The 23,588-nt window shown below is 49.5% G+C and overlaps 1 protein-coding gene across 2 annotated transcripts in view; it reads left to right on the forward strand.

Annotated features, from left to right (window-relative positions):
- FAM49A (family with sequence similarity 49 member A) overlaps positions 1-23,588 on the forward strand; it is a 102,784-nt gene that overhangs the window by 30,494 nt on the left and 48,702 nt on the right. For both annotated transcript variants that reach the window (XM_018055616.1, XM_018055617.1), the window contains exon 2: positions 12,934-13,085. The gene's annotated coding sequence lies outside the window, so the exon portion shown is untranslated. The remainder of the gene's footprint in view (positions 1-12,933; positions 13,086-23,588) is intronic.

Below are 23,588 nucleotides of genomic sequence, written 5' to 3' on the forward strand. Positions count from 1 at the left end.
ATGTCCCATGCATTGTAGGGTGTTTAGCAGTATCTCTGGCTTCTACTCTGGCCTCTATCTCGTGGCCTCTGGCCTGAGATGCCAGTAGCACTGCGCACACTCCAGCTGTGACAACCAGAAATGCCTGCAGACATTGCCAAATACATCCTCACAACTTTGAAAGTGAAGGTGAAAGTCTCTCAGTCGTGTCCGACTCTTTGCAGCCCCATGACTTCTCCAGGCCATGGAATTCTCCAGGCCAGAATACTGGAGTGGGTAGCCTTTCCCTTCTTCAGGGGATCTTCCCAACCCAGGGATCGAACTCAGGTCTCCAACGTTGTAGGCGGATTCTTTACCAGCTGAGACACAAGGGAGGCCCAAGAATCCTGGAGTGGGTAGCCTTTCCCTTCTCCAGTGGATCTTCCCGACCCAGAAATCGAACTGAGGTCTCCTGCATTGAAGGCAGATTCTTTACCAACCAAGCTATCTTTACATTTACTCGATGCACTTAGGTCCACTGTCCTATCTTATACAGTCGTGTGTCAGGAAGGCAAGGATTCTTTGCTCCCAGTCTACAGTTAAACTCATTGAGGATCAAGAAGGAGAGAAACGTGCTCAGGTCAAACAGTGAATTGGGGGCACAGCTGTAGCTACAGTTTAAATCTCCCATCATCCTAACTCAGTGACTTCTGATGAATCCATTGAGTGGTGCCTGGTTAATAACTGACAGTCTGGGGAAAAACATAAACAAACCTGACTAGGAGTGTTTGCCAATTTCCACAGTGTAAGTAGTCCCACATGGCCAGTTGCTAATTATAAGACCTCACTGAATGTGAAGTTGGGAAGACACAGGTATAATTGGCTCTGGTGGGCTGGTGCCGTGTGTGCTTCTGTCCACACGGTGGTCTTTCTGTCTTCTGAACCTTGTTCTACGCTTTCTACCTTAAACACACATCCTTATGATTGTGAGGTATGACTGGGGGTACGATTAGGCTAGTCAGGGTTTCTGATCACCTCTGGATAACTATAGGATCGTTAGGAATTTTCTCCCTTTTCTTTTAGATGAACATCCAGTTTCACAATCTTTCCATCTAAGGAGTTACAGGAGCTCATCGGGAGGGTCTCCTGGACAGAATGAACTCTTAGGCAGGAATGAAGTGTTTTGCTCAGCATCAGACAAGTTGAATGGGAGGTACTTAGAAGTACAAGGTAGTGATGGCCACTGGGCTGCAGGGTTCCATATACCATTCCAGAATATCTAGGTAGGATCTTGGCTGGAATTTTAGTTCAGGCATGAGCTCAGCTTCTGTAAGCCTCCGTTTCCATGGCTGTGAACATTGCCTTATCACTGTGGTTGTAAAGAACAGATGAATTGTCTTATGTCCCAGTCTCAGATGCCTACTCTCCCACTTGGTTGGTCAATGGATTGGCTGAAGACTATAATGCTGTTAAGCTTATTAAGATCAAGAGCCTGGTGGGCTACAGTGTATGGGATTGCAAAGAGTCAGACATGACTGAGCGCTTAGTTGGTCTTGACTCTTTTTATCTTAGCCACGGTTCAATGCCATTTGCTCGTAGCCATCATCTCTGTGGTCCAGCATTTGACCTGCGGAGGGGACCTTGAAACTGTGGGAGGAATTCTCAACTGAGTTCTTATCCCACTCTTGGTACCACCTCAATATATAAACTCAGGAGTGCTTTGGTGTCACTGGAGCGTGGGCAGCCTCAGGGGAGGGGCAGGAGTATGCGGTGGCATTTGAATTTGACCTTAGAAGTGGTAGGAAGTACTAGCAGAGTTTTAAACAGAGAACACACATCATCTGATATGCTTTAGAAAGCTCTTTCTGCAGAACATGAGTCTGAGTCCAGGCAGGATGAAACCAGATGGGAGGCTGGCATAAGAGAACAGTCAAAAAGCCATGAAGCAAAAATGCTGACTGGTGCAGGCTAAAAGTGCTGTGAGAGTTCAGACAAAACAGAGGTCCATGTGGACTGGATATCAGAAAAGTGTCAGAGAAGACTTCTTGGAGGAGGTGAGACTGCTGCTGGCCTGGATGGATGGTAAAAAGGAGGGAGGTGTCTGGAGAGGTAAGTCTAGGCTGCAGAACAGGGCGGAAGAACACTGGGCTTAAAGTGAGAACTTATATAAAGGTGGTTCTCTTTCAAATGTGGACCTGATCATGTAGAGATTTGAACACTAGTCTTAGGAATATGGGTTTCGTTAGAAATTAGTGGGTCTCAGAAGGGCGATGCATTTCTCTGTAGTCAGTCTGATCTTATCCCAGGCATTTTTTATGTCCACGGTTCCCCCTTCTCTCTTCCCCAGGGCCAGGTGTAGGGTGTCTGGGACCCTGATGGGGAGGTGTGTGCATTTGCCCCCTACATCCCTGTGCTATTGAGAAAGGCAGAAGCCCTGTGCATCTTGAGAATGAATGCTGATTTAACGATTCCTAATTTGCCTCGCAACAGAGGGGAGTCCAGGAACTGGAGCAGCTGTGCTATTGTCTGTGGGTCCCCAGTATTTGTCTGCCTGGGCCAGGGTGACCGGCATCTTGTCATCAACTCAGATAAGCCGGCTCCCAGCTGTCACTGCAGGCCGTTCTCATCACTGTTGCCGCTGTTGGTGGGGACCCTCTCCTCTTCCTGAGCGTAATGGACGGCCCCTCATTTCTCCCGTCCCTGCTTTGTGAAGGTGTGTCTGGCTCTGTCTGGGAGGGTGGAGTTTGACTAGCCTTGTCATGTCTGAGAGAGAGGAGATTTGTACTTTCTATGAAGTTTTAGAAAACAGAGTTTGCTGGGAAATGACATGAGCAGAATGTCATTACCTCTGAGTCTCACGTGAGGAAAACTGAGGCTTAGAGGGGTAAAGCAGCTCACCCAGGGTTGCACAGCAAGAGTCAGTGGGGTGAGAACTAGAACCTGTTGGATTTGGCCTGAGGTGTCTGCAGGAGGACCTCCGCTTTCACAGTGTTTTCAGCAGAGGCCTGGCTTGTCAGAAAACTGCTCTCTCCAAGGGCAGTATATAATATATATCCCAGGCTAAGCTCTTTTAGAAACACTCCACTGAAGGGCTGTCTTAGACCTTGAGAGCCCTAAGTTCCAAAGACCTCTCCATTCGTGATGCAGATGGTGCTGAGTGATGTGCTTGGGCTCTGAGAGAGATTTAGGGTCAGAGCAGAACCTGGAGCCCGGATCTCTCGCTTCTCAACCCCTTGTGCTTTGCCGCCCCCCACCTCCAACCCCACCCTACCTAGCCTCATGGCGTAAGCAGGGCCTCTGTAGAACACCCAACCCAAACCACTTCAAGGGGGCTGCTGGGAGTTCACAGGTGGTTTGTGGTCCTTGGGTGGTACTTGCCCTGTGAGACCTTTGTTGCTTTTGGGTACAGGAGTGTGGCCAGGCTTTGCACGAGGTGCTGGAGTGCAACAGGGTCGTTGGGAACTTGGACAACAAATGCTTCCAGCCAGACTGGCTCTCAGGCTGTGCTCAGTCCAATCTGGCCATGGTACCATTTCTTAGTTACCTCCAGGCAGCACTGACTTTGAACTTCCATAACAGTCATTGGCTCTGATAGCCCAGGTCAGTTTTTGCTCCACTTATCTAGGGGGTAGTTGTATTTGCTGAATTTGAGGGCTTCCCTTGTGGCTCAGATGGTCAAGAATCTGCCTGCAATGCGGGAGACCTGGGTTCGATTCCTGGGTTGGGAAGATCCCCTGGAGAAGGAAATGGCAACCCACTCCAGTATCCTTGCATGGGAAATCCCGTGGACAGAGGAGCCTGGTGGGCTGCAGCCTGTGGGGTCACAAGAAGTTGAACATGACTGGGCACACGTGCACTGCACTGGCCACCTTTTCTTTTTTCTTTTTGGACTGGCCACTTTTTATGTTGGGTCACCCAGATGCCTAAAAGAGAGAGATCATTCCCATTGAACAGACAGGGCAGCCAGGTGTCCAGGTGTCCAAAAATTACAGCTCATGACTGTTGGGCACAAGACCCCAGGCTCTTTCCACAGCTCCATCCTCCCACTAGCACAAAAACATCTGATAGACAAGCTCACCACTTGGCCACACAGAAAGCATGGGCAGGTGTAGCCCCCTCCACAACCTGAAGCCAGCCTCTTTCCACTGTGTCTCTGCTGCCTCCTTCTCCCTCTCTAGCCTCCCTAGGCCATTCACTGCCCCCAGGGAGGCTGGATTTTACAAACTCGGCCATCAGTGTTTGTCATTTGTGCAGAACTTTGAGCTCATTGTGATAGCTTGTGAAAATCAGGAAGACGTGGGCCCCTCCTCTCAAGGCACTTTCCATCAGTGGCAGAGAGAGCGTATGAACATAAATAGCTGTGGTGCTTTTGAGGCTCATTTGATCTTCAGAGTAGCCCAGAGAGGCTTGCTTGTGTACGTGGCTGTAAGGCTGCATTGAGCGGACTTTGCATCTGAAGATCAGAGAGAGGCAGTGAGGGACCAAAGGTCATGGAGCCCAAGCAAGACCCAAGTTCAGGGTACACCAAGGTTTCCTGGCTCCACCACGAAGCATTCAAGGTGTCTAGGCTTGCACCACCACTGATGGCCATGCATGCAAGCCTGTTAAGTTGTGCCCTCGTCCTTCCAGAAAGGGACGTTCCTGGAGTTGTAGCCTTGGGAAGGGAGGCAGGAACATGAAGGAGCCCCAGAGATCTGCGATTTGACTGTGCTGGTGCTCAGGCTTGTCAGGGAGAGGAGGCTGATCTCATTGGATCTCTAAGGTGTCTCCTAGTCTCTGACCCCAGGGGATGACCTGATGGAACCAACCTCGTGATTGTCACACATGAGGCAGTCATGTGATGTGCACCCGATGTCCGGCATCGAGTGAAGAGGAGTGATGGTTGTATCACCTTTGTCCCCTGTTACTCTCTGACAGTCTAGGATGGCCTGAGCCCAGGCTCTGTCACTGTCTGTCTACGGGCTCTTTCCTGCTCCAGTCTGGGCTCCTTGCCCTTAGACCCTAGCTCAAGGGGTCACATGCTGAGATAGAAGAATCAGGAGTCAGTCAGGAGAACTGTGTTCTGGTCTCGGTTTTGCCACCTACTTGCTGGGTGCTGTTAACTAAGTCTCTTCCCTCCCTGAGGTTTCAGGCATCCCCTAAATGGCACGACCAATAATATTAATAATAGAAATAGCAGTAACTTGATAGCAGTAGTGGGTTGAATTGTGGTTTAGTCTCTCAGTCATGTCCAACTCTGTGCAACCCTGTGGACTGTGGCCTGCCAGGCTCCTCTGTTCGTCAGATTTTACAGCCAAGAATAATGGAGTGGGTTGCCATTTCCTACACCAGGGTATCTTCCCCACCCAGGAATTGAACCCACATCTCAGCGTCTCCTGCTTTGGCAGGCAGGGAACCCCGGCCACCGGGGAACCCCAGAGAGTTGAATAAGATCAGTGGGCCACAAAAGATAAGTCCATGCCCTAAACCCCAATGGCATATGAATGTGACCTAACTTGGGAAAAAAAAGGTCTTCCTTTTAATCAAAAATCATCACTGGCAGACCCTTCTATGCAACACAGAGGCTGGCTGTGTGTATTATTGCAGGGCCCTGCGGCCTGTGTCTTCACCAGTCCCTCCAGGGGTCTCTCGGCTCCCCAGCAGCACTGAGCTTTCCTGAGCTGTCAGAGAATCACTGGACCAGAGGTGGAATGCCCCTGATTAAATAACTGCAGGAAACGGCTCTTAAGAGAATGAACTAATAGTGCCTGTTGCTCTCCTGTTAGCATTTCACTGGTATTGATGTGTGAGATTGATTTAAGACTGATTTCCTGGTTTCAAAAGAACATCAGATTCTTTTTTCCTCTTGATCAGAGATTCTTAAGAAGGCAGAAAAGAAACAAAAAGCTTAAGAAACAAAAAACAAGCTTTAAGTGCTGCCTCCCTCCTCCCCAGGCTCATAGAGTCAGAGGAGAGATCGCTGGACAGGTGGGTATAACCCCACACTCTCCAGGGGCTGGGGGATCAGTGCCTGCTGGCAATGGAGACAGGGCGCCTGTCCCAGCCATGCACCCCCTTCCGAGGAAGCAGGGCTTTGGGTCCTGTCGGTGGGTGCCGGTTTCTCCAGCAGGACGCAGCAGCTTCTGTTTGCACTGTGCTTCCTGTCCTGTTGCCTTGGGCCGCCAGAGATGAGAGAGACGCCGAGCCCTCAGGTCTAGGGGACTGGCTGGTTATCAGAACACCTGCCCGTTGAGGTTCTGGATGTGAGGGCACCAGGCACCCAGCAGTGCTTTCAAAATCTATTGCTGAACAAGTCACACCCTTGCTTCCCAAATCATAGGGTATCCGCTTTATCATCAGCTTGCCTGTTTTATACGTAAGGCCCATGAGGCCAACAGGTGTAGAAGACCTGGTGAGCAAAGGGAGAATGGATTGTTGCAAAGGAGTGTTTGGGTAAATTAGAAAGCAGGAGATCATGCAGTAGCATTCTCCACTGAATCAGTGAGGCTTAAAAGAACCCACCCCCGGGACTGTGGTTATAGCCGGGTGACAAAAACGTCTTTGTGTGCCTGGGGCAGGACTGGTTAATGCCTGTTGTCCCAGCGGCACTAGTATTATCTTAATTTTTCCCTGTTTTCTGATTCATTGATTTCTGTTGCAGTCCCTCAGTTTATTTCTTATTTATGCTTTTGGCTGCACCATGCAGCACGTGGGATCTTAGTTCCCTGACCAGGGATCGAACTCACGCCCCCTGCATTAGAAGAGTGGGGTCTTAACTGCTGGACCACCAGGGAAGTTCCCTAGCACATTATTAATAGGCCCTTTTCACTCTGGCAAGAACCCAGGTTTGGATCATAAGCTGCTTGACTACCTTAATCATAACCACATAGGTGGATACATAGCATGGATACATAAGTGGGTACATAGTATGGATAAAGTATTGATAATATGTCTAAGCTTAAAGAGCTGTACCTTTGTGCTTTAACAGTTCAAAAGTTGGTTGTGGGTTAGCACCATCAGTCGTGGGTGGAGCCTGTCACCATTTCATGACACACGTAGCTTAGAGGTAAGACCGTGGGCCAAAATGTCAGACAACAGTTCAGATCCTTGCTCCAAACCAACTAGCTACTTGACCTTTAGGATATGATTTAGCTCATCTCAACTATAAATTAAGAACAATCATACGGCCTTCTTAGAGTTGATGTTATTACCGTGTAACCTATATACAGCATCTAGTTCGTTTCTGATAAATGACAGGTGTCAATAAATGGTGGCTGCCATGACAGTGACGATGACGTCATGACTGTTGCTGTTTTGGCTCTAGTCTCCCGGTCTGTGAAATGATGAGGGATGTTCTCTGTCCTGCCCTGCTCCCTGGTTCTTCCTGAGTCTGAGTTCACCCAGCACCCTTGGAACCCAGGCACCCTGGTAGTGTGTGCACTCACTGCTCTGGGTGGGAACTTTCGGCAGAGTCTCGCTTGCCAGCTGCCCAGTGGGTCCCTCCCTCTGTGACATGGGCACCGAGTTCTCAAGAACGCCATCCCTTCCATCCACCCTGATGACTCTCCCATCTTGGGTCCTGCCTCAGACCCTCCGCAGCCCACCTCACTCCCTCTTCCCACGAGTGGTGCTGTGTCCATACTGAAGCCAGGAAGTCCTTCACTGGTGCTGGGGGTGGGGGCAGGGCTGCCGCCCAAGAAGGGCTGGGGACCAGAATCCTGGTCCTGCCTGCCCAGCACCTTTCAATCACTATTTCCCGCCCTGGAGAGTTTCCCCCTCTCCTCCACCTTTGGCATGAAGGTGGTGTCTGCTTCTAGTGCGCCTCCTTTGCTCCCTGTTTCTTTCCACTAAGTGACTGTTCTGTGTGCCTCTCCCTTTCTTTCCCTTTTTCTTTTTTTTTTAAATGTGACTGCTTGGAGATGGAGTACATGCATGCTAAGTGACTTCATTCCTGTTGGACTCTTTGAGACCCTATGGACTGTAGCCCACCAGACTCCTCTGTCCATGGGATTCTCCAGCCAAGAATACTGGAGTGGGCTGCCATGCCCTTCTCCAGGGGATCTTCCCGACTCAGGGGTCGAACCCACATCTCTTAAGTCTCCTGTATTGGCAGACAGGTTCTTTCCCACTAGCACCACCTGGGGAGATGGAATATTAACAACACAGTAGTTAAGCGCAGGAGTGGAGCCAGACTGCAGGAATTCAGATCTTGTCTCTACCGCTCAGAAGCCAAGTCCCTTGGACAAGTCCACAGTTTCCTCGTCTGTAAAAGCAGCTGGAAGAACACCTATCTGTCCAGTGTGTCAGGGAGTCACCAGGTCTCCAGTGTTCAGTGACGCCTGATGCACTGTAGGAACCTGATGAGCAGGAGTCATCTTTATCATCTACACGCTTACCTGTTTGTCATTCTTCACACTGACCGGGGCTCCTGCTGTGGGAGAGAGCGTTCTGAGGTTTGCTGACTCAGGGTGTAGGCCCTGCCGGGGCTCCTGCTGCTGTGGGAGAGAGCGTTCTGAGGTTTGCTGACTCAGGGTGTAGGCCCTGCCACTGCTTAACTTGTGGCTGGAACAAGTAGGCTTCTGCCCTGCTCTGGATTCTGAGTCGCCTCGGCTTGGAGGGCAGGCAGGTGGTCTTCCAGGCTCTCCAGTTCCCTCACCGTCTGTAGGTATCACCTTCTCTCTGTCCAGTGATTCCACTTTCAGAACCATTCAACAATGGCAGACACACAGACATCCTAAGCTATTTCTCAGCCCCTCCCCTGAACGGGGGAGGTAGGGTGCCGGGGGGAACAGGAGGCAGGGAAAAGGTCCCAGGTCACTAGACTGGAGAAGGTGAGGAGATGCCCGTTCTCATTTCTGTTCTGTCATGTGAACCTGGAGAAGTCATTTTATGTCTCTGAGTTTTAGCTTCCCCATTTTTAACATGGGCTAATGACACCATGCTTTGTCCCTCTCTTAACACATTATTGATCCGGGAGTTTTTTGCAGAAACTGACGCCTGTGACCAGTGATTTGTAATGTAAGTGAATATTGAAACACTCCGGTCAATAACGTTTGGATAACAAAAGATGTATTAATACGTCTCTGGTCAAAAAGCTGTTAAAATGACTAAAGAAGACAAGATATTGACAAGAGAGGCTTCCCTGGCGGCTCAGGTGATAAAGAAGCTGCCTGCAATGCAGGAGACACGGGTTTGATCCCTGGGTCAGGAAGATCCCCTGGAGGAGGGCATGGCAACCCACTCCAGTGTTCTTGCCTGGAGAATCCCATGGATAGAGGAGCCTGGTGGGCCACAGGTCATGGGGTCGCAGAATCAGACACGACTGAGCAGGAGCACTCAGGTGCTGCCACAGCGCCGTCTACTGGTGGTCTCGGGTGGTGCTGGTTTCCTCCCTGGGGCAAAGGGACAGTGGCTGTGGCTCCGGTCATTCGTAACCATGGCAACAGGAGCAGACCCGCGCTGATGTGTGAGGTTGGGCTGCTGGTGGGGATCAGAGGCAGAAGTTGTCAGTGTCTTTCTTCACTTGACTCTGTGCTCCCTGACGGATCTCTGGCCTGTGGGTGACTCAGACAGGAAACCACCAGCCATCGCTTCAAAAAGCTTGGACTCCTTTCAAAGATAGGCTTGCTTTTTATTGCTCTGTGTTTATTTGGATGGTGGGGGAGTAGTTTACAGAATCAAGGCCGGAACCCTGGAGCAGGCTTCTCCTTGGGAGGGTCTCCGTGATGGAATGGACAAGATGGAAGGAGGTGGGACCCTGTGAGGGCTGGGTGAGGATCCAAGCTAGCTAAATGCTGGTCTGTGGGCCAGAGCCAGTGATGACATAGATCTCTCCAGAAGCTTGGCCCCTACTCCAGGTTGGGCTGTACTTTTTTTTTTTTTTAGCTTCTCTAGATGCACAATGGGTTTGGGGAACCACTGGAGTGGGTTGGACTGGTATCTAGGACTTTCCTTTGGAGGGCCTCTGTGTTCCCTGCCTGCCCTCTAGAACCCATTCAGATCCTGTAAAGTATTATTAGTATTGATATTACAGAGTGATCAGGTTATTAGTTTCGCTTTCTGTTTGTGTGGTTGTTCAGCTTACCAGGTGACTGCCAGCCTCAGTGGTGCCCATTGGGAGTTGGGGGACTTTAGTTGTGTCTGTAATTAAGTAAAGTGAACAAAATGGTAGGAAAAGATTCTGGAAGTACTTAGAGTCATGGTCTGGAGGAGACCCAGCATTCTGCTGGCCTTGACTCTCCTAGTATTGTGATAGAAGAAAGTGGGATTCTTGCTGGACCCCACTGGGGGAGATCAAGGCCTAATCAAACATATGAAAATGGTTCTAATTTTGAGAGGATTTGAGCAGGACAGGGTGGGGACGGGATCACACCCCCTGACACTGATCGCCTCAAAAGTTCCCTCCTTTTCTGGCACATCTGGCCTCAGCCACAACCAGGAGGTGAGAGAGGCGGTCTCCCCGGATTCTTCTTTAGAAAGCCACCTTCCCCAGGCCTACAGTCAGGTGCCCCGGGACACAGCACCCGTGGCGGGCACCCTTCTCCTTGGCCTGTGCTCTGCTGGGAATTCACGGGCACGACCCCAAACGTGGAGGAAACTAACTTCTCTCCCCGGCCCATCCCCGATCCCCCCCACTCCCCACCCCGCTACCACCATGACCTGGTTTCCCAAAACGCAGGGCTCAGAAATCCTTTTCTGATCAGGCAAGAGTTGCTGTGTTTTCTCTATCATTTCCTCCCCTTCCCCCACCACTTCCTGTTTTTTCTTCCCCTTTCTCCACCCCCACCATCTCTCCAGCCTGTCCCTTGTTGTCTAAGACCAGGAACAGAGGCCGGCCGTTAATAATCATGATTTCCTGACGGGCCCTCCGGCTGCTCGGGGCCAGGGCCAGCCCAGCGTCTCTGGGGCACGTGAGCCATGGTTGGCAACACGCAGGAAGCCAGGGCCCTTCGAGCCTCTTGTCTGCATGAGAATCTAACGAGAATAACCCTTCATGTCCTGACAGCATTAACAGCTGCCAGAGAACTTTTGCCTGCCTTCAGGCTAACACACTGGAAAATAAGACAGCTCCTAGTGTTTTTTGGCCTAATAACTGTAGTCCAGTTTAGATGAACAAAACACGGATTTCGGAGTCAGAGATGGGTCCGTGCCTAATTCTGCACCAAATTTTCCTTATGACTCTTCAGGGCATTCTAGTTCTCTCCAACTCAGCTCTAGGTCTAACCTTTTGGGGAAATGAAGCTCATGGTACCTTTAGGGGAAGTTTTTGAGGATAAATTAGGAAACTATAAGAGTCACATGATGTGAATGCTTTGCTTCATAAATGTGGGATCCCTTCTTTGGTTTTGATGTTTTGCATAGAGGAGTGGCTGTTCAAATGTACAGTGTTCAGAAAAATCACATAATAAAACAAGGTCCTACTGTGCAGCAGAGACATTACTTTGCTGACCAAAGTCTGTCTGGTCAAAGCTATGGTTTTTTCAGTAGTCATGTATGGATATGAAAGTTGGGCTAAAAAGAAAGCTGAGCACCGAAGAACTGAGGCTTTTGAACTGTGGAGTTGGAGAAGACTCTTGAGAGTCCCTTAGACTGCAAGGAGATCCAACCAGTCCATCCTGAAGGAAGTCAGTCCTGAATATTCATTGGAAGGACTGATGTTGAAGCTGAAACTCCAATACTTTGGCCACCTGATGAGGAGAGCTGACTCATTGGAAAAGACCCTGATGCTGGGAAAGATTGATGGCAGGAGGAGAAGGGGATGACAGAGGATGAGATTGTTGGATGGCATCACCGACTTGATGGACATGAGTTTGAGCAAGCTCCGGGAGTTGGTGATGGACAGGGAGGCCTGGTGTGCTGCAGTCCTTGGGGTCACAAAGAGTCAGACATGACTGAGCAACTGAACTGAAGTGAGCTGTGTAGCACAGGGATCTATGTTCAATATCCAGTAATAAACCATAAAGGATACACTCGCATATATGTATATATGTGTAACTGAATCGGCTTCTCTGGTAGCTCAGTTGGTAAAGAATCTGCCTACAATGCAGGAGATGTGGGTTTGATCCCTGGGTCAGGAAAATCCCCTAGAGGAGGAAATGGCACTCATTCCAGTATTCTTGTCTGGGAAATCCCATGGACAGAGGAACCTGGCAGGCCACAGTCCATGGGGTCGCAAGAGTTGAACACAACTGAGTGACTAAACCACCACCATAACTGAATAACTTTGCTGTGAACCAGAAACCAGCACAATATTGTAAATCAATTACAGTTTAATAAAAAAAAAAGGGGAAAATCACATAATGGATGATATTCATGGGAGGAGAGTCCATGTGTATTTCTGTGTTTTCCTGAAATACATAGTGACAGAGAGACAAAAAGAGAGAGACAGAGACAGATCAGCAGGCCTAGGGGCTGGGTATACAGACGACTCTCATTAAAAAAACAAGTCCACCCACCACTGTGCTCATGGGTCCCTCTCTTCCGTAACAGTATTTTTCTAATGGGAAACATGGAGAACCGTCCCAACCACATGCCTGAGGTGTACTGTTTTACTCATTCCGCTCCCAGGGGGTAATACTACAAAAATACTACAAAAACAGCATTCTGGAAAAAGTGCCACCTCTCTTTTGGAAAATCTGTTTTAAAAAAGAAAAAGAAAAACAGAGAGTTCCATTCAGGGTCAATGACCACTTGTTTGAGAAGTCAGATGGGTCATGTGGCTGCTTTTTAAAAATTTGTTTTAAAATTCCAGAGGCCAAAGAGTCAGAGACACGTTCTGATCTGGAGTCTTCTCCAAGTGGCAAGAAAAGAGGGAGGCTCTTTTCTTCTCTGAGCCTCAGTTTCCCCAACTGCATGTGACAAGGTTGTTGCGTTTCTTCCATCCCTGGTAATCGGTGATTCTGGGGCTCTCTCCATTCTGCGTAAATGAATGTGTTATGGCCAGAGTAGAAGGGGAATGGCCTCTCCTTGTAACATGACTTGTTTCCCTTTCTGCAGATTATCACTCACCAGGGACAGAGAAACCACAGGACTCTCAGGGGCCACAGCCCTGATCTGGGGAGCCAGACTTGTCTTGGCCAAACACCTGCTCATCTGGTTCATTCTGTCAGCCTGGATTGGTGACTCCGAGTCACGGGAGAGATCTCCAGGTAAGAAACAATTGTCTTTGCTTTTAGCCGACAGCATGGTGATGACCAGCATTTTTAGTGCAGAGAATCTGTGATATTCGGGCTTCCGGAATACCCAGAAATCTCAAGGATGGTCCTTCTGCCAGATTTCTCATCTCTGATTGGAAGTCATGCTTCCTTACACCACATACATGTACAAGGAGAAAAAAGAAAAAAAACAAGGATATAATGAAGAACTGATGTGTATTTCAAAGTAGCTGTCATTCTGAAGTGGTGAACTGTCCCCAGGGTCTATAACTGCATCTTGAGTGGGAGCATTTGCTACATGAGTCTTCTGAGTGTTTAGGCAAGAAAGAGAGGAGCTTGAAACATGGAGAGGGAGCAGCTCGGAGCTGTTGTTGTAGGTTTCTCTGTCCCTACAGAATCCATCTGAGGGTTTCTTTCTGCCCATCCTGGCCATCCAGATTAAGACCAGCAAGGAGAGAAGTAGCTGACCTGGCATGAATTTAAGTCTCATGCCAGAGGCCCGGCTGGTGTCTCTCTTGGTATAACATTTCGGGAGGTAAAACCAGCTGAATTTCGGGGTAAATTTGGCACTGCTGTGCACCACTACAGAGTACTGGTCCCCTTGACTCTTCCCTCATCGCCAGCACGGTGGTTTTTTTCTCTCCCACCACCTCCCAGACAGTTTTGGATACTTTTCTTCTTACCTGGAAGGGGAGAGGGTCACTACTTGAACGTCTTCTTTGAACATGGGCCTGACACCAGCTGACATTCTTCCCGGGTGACTTAAGATCTGTTGGGACTGTGGGGTATCAGTGCGTCTCCTTTAAGCTGGCTCAGGGCACCCACACATCCAAGGTCAGCAGTCACGAAGGAGGTGACAATATGCCGTGATGACCACACGCCCGTGGTTGCTGCTGTTACCTTCTGCTGTCTTCTCCTAAAGCTCCTCTTTTTCACTTACATATTTTGATTTTTCCCTGAAAAGCAAAATCAGAAGCAATTTCATAAAGCTTGACAGTACAGAAGGTAAGGCCAGGTGATTTCTCAGGTATTTTCCAGTTCTGAAGTCCTGGGGTTATTTTGTCCCAGACTTGTTCTTTATACCAGATTCTCATTCTTAAGGGAATTGATTTGTCTTGTGCTCCTTGCCTTTCTTCCTCTTCTGATTTCTTTCCCCCGAGGGGTCCCTGAATTGTAGCATAATTCAGGGGAAGGAGAAGAGCTTTTGAAATTAGACAGACTTGAGTTCACATCTCAGTTCTGCTATTTATTGGTTGAGTGATTTTTGCTTAGGTCATCGTAAATTCCTGAGCTTGTTTCCCCACCGTAAGATGGGGACAGTCCCTGCTGTGTTGAAGGCTGTGCTTAGGCTCCAAGGAGACGATAATGCATTAGCGTGAGTTCTTGCTGATGGTAAACCCCCAAAAAATGTCAGCTACTTTCCCTGGTTAACCTTATTCAGAGGTATTTCAATACAGCTTTGAGCCCCCACTGGGCTCCCTTTCCTGTGGCCAAAACCCTAGGGACAGGTTAGTCTACACACACAAGTAAAGAAGAGAACTGTTAACAGCTCTCGATTTCAGCGTTCCTCTTCAGTAGCAGCCTTCCCTCTCCTAGCTTTGACAGACCGCCCTCTGCGGTTCAACCATTTGAAGGTTTGCTCTGTTACATCTCACCACCCTCCCAGCCTCTTGAGTACATCCTTTGTCCCATCAGATAGTAGCTGAAAACTAATTCACCACCAGCAGCTTTCCCACCTCAGACCAGCGTACTTCCAAGATCCAGACATGTCCTTACAGCTGGGATCAGCTGATTTGGGGGCAGATTTCCTGACCCCTCAGCGAGACAGTTAGGTTTGAAGCACGTGTTTGTCCAGGCCCACAGCATTGGTTTTGTTCCCTCAACTGTTAGCTCTTATGGGGCATTCATTTATCCAGCCATCCATGCATTCCACAAATATGAAAGGGGCATGTCTACACAGCAAGCGCATTCTTGGGGTTAGGGATCGGTACAAAACAAAGCAAAATTCCTGTTCCCTTTGAGCTTGCATTCTGATGGGATCAAGGGTGTGTCAGTAAATAAACAAGCATATATTATCCCAGGCAGTATTAAGTGTTATGGGAAAAATAAAGCAAAAAATAATGACCATATAAAGCCAATTCAGAGTGATAGCAGTGCCTGTATGCCTGCAGCCCCCAGCCTCCTGTTTTCGGCAGGATACCAGGGAAGCCCCCCTGACTAGGTGTCACTGGAGCAGGATCCGAACAAAGTTGGGGACAGAGGCTTGAAGGAAAGTGGGAACAAAGGCTGTGAAGTGGGGATGTGCTTGGGCTATAAGGAACTGCAAGTGGCCAATAGGATTGGAGCAGAAGGAACGAGGGACAGAGGAAGGAGGTGAGGACAGGAGGCGTGGGCAGGCAGTGTGGACCTTGTGAGCCACTGTGAAGACTTGGGCTTTTATGTTCTGGTTGACTTTTCCAGAGCCTCCTCTACCCTTCCTCCCTCTTCCCCAGAATATCTCCAGGGCCTCATCCCTGAAACATCCTGCAATAGAAATAAAGATGGATATTCTTGCCCAATAGAGTACTCACCATTCATTCCCAAACCTGCACTGGGCACTCGATAGTGAGACTCTGGAGATAAACGAGCCTTGGCCCCGTTCTAGGAGCCTGTGGCCAGGCACTCGTTCAAGGCTGCTTGCAGAATATGCATGGATAAATCAGTCCAAGTGAGCAGTTGTCCAAATGTGGTTACTTTGGAAGCAATTTGCCAGAGTGGGAATTTTCTGCTGGTACCTCCCGCAAGTCGCTGGTACCAATTCTCTTGGAATTCATTCACCTAGACTGTTGCCAAGCCTGGCCTTTTGGGTTGAGGGAGGACCAATCCATTCAGCAAACCTGTGAGTGCCTATTCTGTGTTGGTACCAGTGCCAGACACCTGGGGAAAAGATGCTGAGATCCAGTCCCTGCCCTCGGGTGGTCTATGGTTTTCCTGAGAAGCCTGCTAGTAATTATACAGCACACCACTTATCAGATGAGAGTGGGTGTGAGGGAGCCAAGAGAGGGAGCATTTGAGGTAGTGAGCTCCCTGTTCCTGGGAGAATGTAAGCAGAATGAGGGGCATAGCTGAGGAAGCTTCCTAGGGACACACTATCTCCACTGTGTCCTGGAAGTGAGAGGAGTAGTCTGCCAGGTGAATAGCTGGGAGAGTGAGAAACTTCAGGGAAAGGTTGGGCATTTCCAGGCAGAAGAGAGGCGTATACAAGGGCTGCCTCTTGGAGGACCTGTGGCTGTGAAGGTGAGGTGAGTCTGAGCGAGAAAGACTCATTCAGAGACAGAAGGTGGGAGGACTAACCAGGGGCCTTGAATATCAGGCCGAGAGGGTTGGGTGAATCCTGAGGACAGCTCAGAGCTGGTAACAGAACCTTAAGTGAAGACGGATGGACCTGATGAGGAAGTTTTACAAAGCAAAGGGTCAACTTTTATTTGACTCCCTGTTCTGTAAAGTGCTGATTTTACGTCTATTCCTTGTAATAGTATATGATCATACCTCAGCTGTAAAACAAATTCATACAGATCAACTGAGTGAGATGCTTGTGAGGGTGCCCAGCCTTTCCACCATGAGGTCCTTGGGGATGGTGAGTGCTGATGGCTCTGCACCTGTGTCTTGGTGCACAGATTCCTGGGAAATGGCTAGAACACGAGTCTTGTCTCTGATGGGAGAGAGTGGCTGGCAACAGGCCATGCTGTTCTAGTAGAAATAACGGAATTGAGAGCTCGATCTGTTTTTTCTAGTCAGTAAGCAAGTGGTGATACCCATTTCTGAACCCTTGCTCTCTGTTGAGCACTAAAATAAGAGTGTTCTCTTTAGAATCATTGTTGTCATTGTTGTTCAATCGCTCAGTTCTGCCCGACTCTTTCCGATCCCATGGACTACAGCACGCCAGCCTTCCCTGTCCTTCATCGATTCCCGGAGCTTGCTCAAACTCATGTTTATTGAATCAGTGGTGCCAGCCAACCATCTCATCCTCTATCGACTCCTTCTCCTGCCTCCAGTCTTGCCCAGCAGGTGAATGGAATTGTACACATGCATTAAACAGACAATACCTGAACTCTTACGATGCACCATGCTAGGCCTGGGAGCATGCAGACAAATGAAGACCAGTCAGCCTCCCAAGTAATTCATAGCTCGTGACAAAGACAGAGGAACCCGTGGTAACAGGAGCAGATGGTGGGCAAGAGCCTCAGCATAGACAAAGTGATGTGGGTGCAGAGAGGGAGCCTGCCCTCTGCTCAGGCAAGTCAGGGAATTCTTCCAAGAGGGGCCATGTGAGCTAGGTTTTGAAGGATGAGTAGGAGTTGGGGGCTAGGAGAAAGTACAAAGCAGCACTCTTATAAATAAGGGTGAACACTCAGTCCTCCGTGATGACGCTGGAGAGGAAGTAGCACAGATAATGCCTCAGCTCTGCTTTGCAAAAAAGCATTAGTGGCTACCTCCTCATCCTCCCACCTCATTCCCGACAGAAACTAAAAATAATCATTGACTACTTTGAGTTCATCCCTTCTCTGACTGCATGGAGATTGTTAGTGATCATAATTGGATAAAGGGGACCAAGAAAAGAAGTAGAAAGTAGGAGGCAGGAGATTTTTGAAACTGTATCTGTCCTATGTTTCTCTTAGAAAAAAAAAAAATCTAGATATAGATGTTATGTACATGCACATTCTCCTGTGTAGGTGGGTCTGATATATATGAAAGTGCATGTATATACGTGTATGTGTATGCATATGTAGTCCCTCAGTTGTGTCCAACTCCCTGCAGCCCCATGAACTGTAGCCTGCCAAGCCCCTCTGTCCAAGGAATTTTGCAGCAAGAACATGGGAGTGGGTTGCCATTTCCTACTCCAGGGGATCTTCCCAGCCCAGGGTTCAGACCTGCATCTCTTGGGCGCTACACTGGCAGGCAGAGTCTTTACCACCATGCCACCTGGGAAGCCAACATACAAGTATGCGCACATTCATATTATATAGAATTTGTTCTAACCGAACACAGAGCCTGGTGCCCATGACCTTCAGGCATGCTTGCTGTCTGGAGATGGATGCGGGTGAGAGTTGACCTTGCTGACGTGCACACATCCCCGATGTACCAAGGTCACTGAGGGTCATGGTATTGTACGTTCAAAAGCACAGCAGGAGGGAGCCTGGATACTGGCCACAGCAGAGGAGCCTGCAGCTCAGGAAGCATCTCGCCCAAGGCCCACAACTATCAGCTGGTCAGGATTCAGGCCCTCTTCTGACTGTCTCTCAGCCCCATGCTGTGTGTCACCCTGTCTATGAATAGGGGAAAGTGTGCACGTGCGCTCAGTCATGTCCGACTCTTTGTGACGCCATGGACTGTTGCCCACCGGGCTCCTCTGTCCGTGGGATTTCCCAGGCAAGAAATACTGGAGGGGGTTGGCATTTCCTGGATCTTCGAAACCCAGGGATCAAACCCACGTCTCCTGCATCTCCTGCATTGGCAGGCGAGTTCTTTACCACTGCGCCACCGGGGAAGCCTATAAACAGGGCTTCAGACTGCAGCAGAAACTCATCGTGGAGTCAGGGATACGTGTGCCCGGAAATCCTCTGTAGATCCCTCTGGTGCTGGCAACACACTATACTTTGCTGTGCAGGGGGAGGAAGAAGGAAGGAGGGAAGGAAGGAGGGGAGGGAGGGAGGGAGGAGGAGGAGGCGGGAGGAAGGGAAGGAGGGATAGGATGAAGGAAGACATCAGGGTGAACTTGGGTTCTAGTCCAGGCCTGGCATGGACACACCTTTGACCCTGGACACCCCTGCCCTCCTCCATCATCACTAGGAGGGTATTGGGCTTGGTTGTCCAACTCCTGTTTCTGAACTTGTCCCCAAGCAGGGTCCTTGAATTCCCCGGTAGTCCCACAGGACCCCTGGGTAGGACTCGAATTCGCATCATCACCACCAGAAAGCTTCAGAAGGTGAGAAACGAGAGTCCCCACTTCCTCTTGGAGGGCCTCCCCCAGCCCTGGAACCAGAACAGCCGAGCCAGTATGGAGTACACAGAGGGCTCAGCTGCACCCCGTCATCCCAGCCTTCTGCCAGGAGCCTCAGTGTAGCTGCTCCCATGTTCTGTACCCCGTTCCAGCCCCCCATCCTCCTTGCAGCTCAGTCTTCCAGCCCGGAGAAGTTCAAATTGCTGGGCTTGGCCCTGATGGTAAGCTTCCTTTCTTCCCCGGGGACTTGTAAGCTGCCAGCCCAGAAGTGCCAGGAGGGAGTCTGTAACTGACCTGGAAAGCAGGAAGGAAGCCAGGGGCAGGAGCAGGCTGCAAACTGGTGGACAGAGGGGTCCTGCGGAGTCATCCATGTGGGCACAGCTTTGGCCATCAGCGCCCTGCGGGTTCCCCTTTCTGGCAGGCGCTCTCTCTGCCCTGACGCTGCTGCTAGCCAGGGTTCTGGGGCAATTTGTTGTTCAGTCGCTCAGTCGTATCCAACTCTTTTCGACCCCATGGACTGCAGCATGCAGGCTTTCTTGTGCTTCACCATTTCCTGGAATTTGCTCAAACGCATGTCCGTTGAGTCAATGCCATCCAACCATCTCATCCTCTGTCGTCCCCTTCTCCTCCTGCCCTCAATCTTTCCCAGCATCAGGGTCTTTTCCATGGAATTGGCTCTTCACATCAGGTGGCCGGCTCTTTGCATCAGGTGGCCAAAATATTGGAGCTTCAGCTTCAGCATCCGTCCTTCCAAATGAATATTCAGGGTTGATTTCCCTTAGGACTGACTGGTTTGATCTCCTTGCTAAAACCTCACTTCACTATTCAATTCCGTTTCTGGGATGAGCTGTGGGTTCAATAATTTAATGGCTGTTTATTAGGCATCTCCTGCGTGCAGAACTTGTCCTGTGAAAAAGTGAAAATGAAAGTCACTCAGTCATGTCCGACTCTTTGTGATCCCATGGATTCTATAGCCTGCCAGGCTCCTCTACCCATGGAATTTTCCAGGCAAGAATACTGGAGTGGGTTGTCATTCCCTTCTCCAAGGGATCTTCCCCACCCAGGAATTTAACTGTGGTCTCCTGCATTGCAGGCAGATTCTTGCAATGTCTGAGCCACCAGAGGAAATCCACTCCCCTCCACCCCCAAGCAGAACTTTTCCTAGATGATGGCGTTTCAAAGCTAAGTCAGCAACACAATAAACACAGTGAGACGTCATGAGTGTGCGACACCTCCTTCTGTCCAGTGGAACAAGGGAAGCCTCGTAGGAGACCAGAGGCTGGAGAGTTCCTTGAACCAAGTGGCTTCTCAGAGGAGCTGGGAGTCTGGAGAGGAGGGAGTAGCAAGGAGGAGATGAAGGCTGGAGCCTGGGCTGGGGGAGTGGAAAGTAGGCGGAGAGAAGGATGGAGGAGCTGACTAAGGATGAATAGGGAAGGGGCTACTGTGCTGAGTGGGAGGAACAGCTTAGAGGGTGGATTTCTTGTGGGTAGTTTTCTGGTGTGGCTATGGGTGGAAGCTCTGCTTTAAGCCCTTTTGGTGTGAAATACCTGCTCGCCAAGTGGAAATCCATCCACTATGCTCAGCTCCGATGTCAGGCGAAGAAGAGGGCTCAGGATGCCCCAGTGAAGGGCCCCCCGGCTCTGGGCAGAGCAAGCACAAGCCCCTCTGTGTGCGGCTGGAGAGCCCGGGCTGGGCCTCCTCCTTGAACAGCCTGACAAAGACTTGCTTGTTTTCCCCTGACATCAGACCTCACCCTCAGGATTTCTCTGTTCTTCTGGGGCAAGATCTCACACAGTGATAATAGAGTGAAAGGGAAGGGAGTGAAAAATGTCTCAGGCGTCACCATGCCAACCGGCTCCCCAGGCAGAGGGTAGGAAGGGGGCGCCAGCCGTGTGCGCCCTGGGCATCTTTTGGGTCACACCTTGGCAAGGACGGCCCTGAGCTGCTGACAGTCTAGTTGGAGATGAACAGGAGCTGCTGGTGTTGGTTCTGAGAGATGCTAGTGGCCTGGTCAGTGACAGACAAAATATTAGTGAGTCACGTTGACTAACTGCTGCATACAGTGGGTTGCTTGTTTTCTGTTAGTGTGAGTGTGTGTTTTATCTTAAGTAAGTGTTGCATTTAAACACCTGGTTTTCTCTTTGTTATTTTAACGAAGATTTATTGAAAGAGCTCTGCCTTGGAAATTTCATAAAAGTTGTCTTTAGAGAGTTCTGTGAGATCACTCGATCTTGCTTCTGTCTGACCCTTTTTTCAGATGAGTAAACTGAGGCCAGGAGAATGGGAGGCATTGTGGAAAGTGGCAGCAGTAAAGATTGCATAGCCTTCTTGTCCCAGGCTCCAAGATGCAGACCCTGTGTGACAAGCCCTCAGCCTAAGACCCGGTCCGAGGTGAGGGATTACTGAATGCCATCCCTGCTTACTTTTTGTGCTGTGATTTGTGCCAGGCGGCGGGTGGTGGGGGCAGGAAGGGGGCTGTCAATAAATAAACTTACCCTTAAAACAAAGTGAATATGAAACTAGTACAAGGGGAACCCCTGGTTTCATTTATCTTAAGACAGTCAATCCTAAAACAACCATTTACTTGTGATGTACAGGATGAAAGGGAGATTTGACACTGGAGCTTCACATCTTTAATCCAGTGCGTGCATGCACGCGTGCTCTCACTTCAGCTGTGTCCAACTCTGTGCGACCCCATGGACTGTAGCCCTCCAGGCACCTCCGTCCGTGGGATTCCCCAGACAAGAATACTAGAGTGGCTTGCCATGCCCTCCTCCAGGGGATCTTCTCGACCTAGGGATTGAAGCTGTGTCTCTCATGTCTCCTACATTGGGAGATGGGTTCTTTACCACCTGGGTCAGATTCACAGCCAAGGCCACAGGCTAGTAAGTAAAAGGGGAGCCAGTGTCCCCACAGTCTCTTCAGTGTGTTTCCCACATTCCGCCCTCCACTCCACCAAATGACCTGGGATTACTTTGTTGAGCTGGGTTCTCAGCTGCTAGGAACTGCAGAGCAGCCCCTGACCTGGTGCTTGAGTTAACAATTTGCTGTCTTCAAGTGGAATTTAGGAATAGCCTAAACAATACTTGATCTGTCTGTGAGAGCTGGCAACCCTGGAGCATATGCAGGGCACAGCTTTTAAATTTAGTCATTTGTGGCCACAGACACCAGCCTGGGAACTCTGGCTGCAGGGTCAAGTTTAAACCAGGATAGCGCATGGTTGAGTCATCAAGAGCAGGGCTGGGCTTAAACAGAAATCTGGAGATAAACTTGGTGAGCTTGTTTGTTTGGTTTAATTGTGGTCTTGCTGGATCAGCCCAAACAGGGAAGTTCCACAGTCCCTCTGCTAACTCCTCTGTGTATGTCGAGTTTCCTGCCGGAGCATCCTTTGTAAAAACAACACTCTACTTCTGCACACCTCCTGCCTCTGTTTATCCGTACAGGGTGGGGTAACCGATCGCTAACGGAGGATCTCCTGCTCTCCCGGTTTATGCTTCCAGAGAATTTTCCAGATCCGCAATATAATTCTAAGCGGATGTTGCATGAAAATGAGCTGTCAGAATTCATTCTGATCAGCTTGGATAGGATTTCAGCCCTTCCTTCCTTCCTTTCTTCCCTTCTTTCTCTCTCTCTTTCCCTTTTGCAACTGGAGTCAAGTTGATTCAGCCACCAGACACGTTTCCCTGGGTGGAAAAGGTAATTTGAGAAATTTAGGGGAAGAGGCTGGGAAGGAGGATGCTTGCTAAGCCAAACGGGTGAATCTATTCATTTTCCTTTCCCACCAAATGTCACAGCTCCATTTCCAGCAAAGTAGTCAAGACCCAGTGCTTTTGACATGACCGTGAACAGGAATGAAGTCAGTTAATGTGTTCAGTGAGCACTGGGTGCCACAGCTGTGAGTGTGAGCCCATTTTACTACCAAGAGGAACAACGTTTAGAATATATTCAGGGCGTTGAAAGTGATCCCTCTGCTTTGTCCGTTTTGTGAAAAGGACAAACTTCTTTTGTGAAAAGTGTTAGTCTCTTAGCAGTGACTCTGCGACACCATGGACTGTAGCCTGCCAGGCTCCTCTGTCCACAAAATTCTCCAGGCAAGAATACTGGAGTAGATAGCCATTCCCTTCTCTAGGGGATCTTCTAAACCCAGGGATAGTACCTGAGTCTCCTGTCTCCTGCATTGGCAGGCAGGTTCTTTACCATCTGAACCACCAGGGAAGCCTGACCCACACTTTTAACAGGAGATGAGCACGCCCCTTAGTGGAGAAAGTACTTAACTGCAAGCTCTTACATTTGCCCAAAGAAAAGCTCTTGGTTGTGGCAGAAATACATAGATTTAGTATCTCTGAAAGCCAACTGCTTATCTACATTGGAAAGTTATCGTGACAATTAAATGAGATTATTTGTGGACAGCGCTTAAAATGGCATTGAGTGCAGGACTGAGAGTCAGCAGCTGCTAATTCGGAGAAGTTGATGGCACCCCACTCCAGTACTCTTGCCTGGAAAACCCCATGGACGGA

Source organism: Capra hircus, chromosome 11 (assembly GCF_001704415.2).
Source record: "Capra hircus breed San Clemente chromosome 11, ASM170441v1, whole genome shotgun sequence".
Classification (NCBI taxonomy): Eukaryota; Metazoa; Chordata; class Mammalia; order Artiodactyla; family Bovidae; genus Capra; species Capra hircus.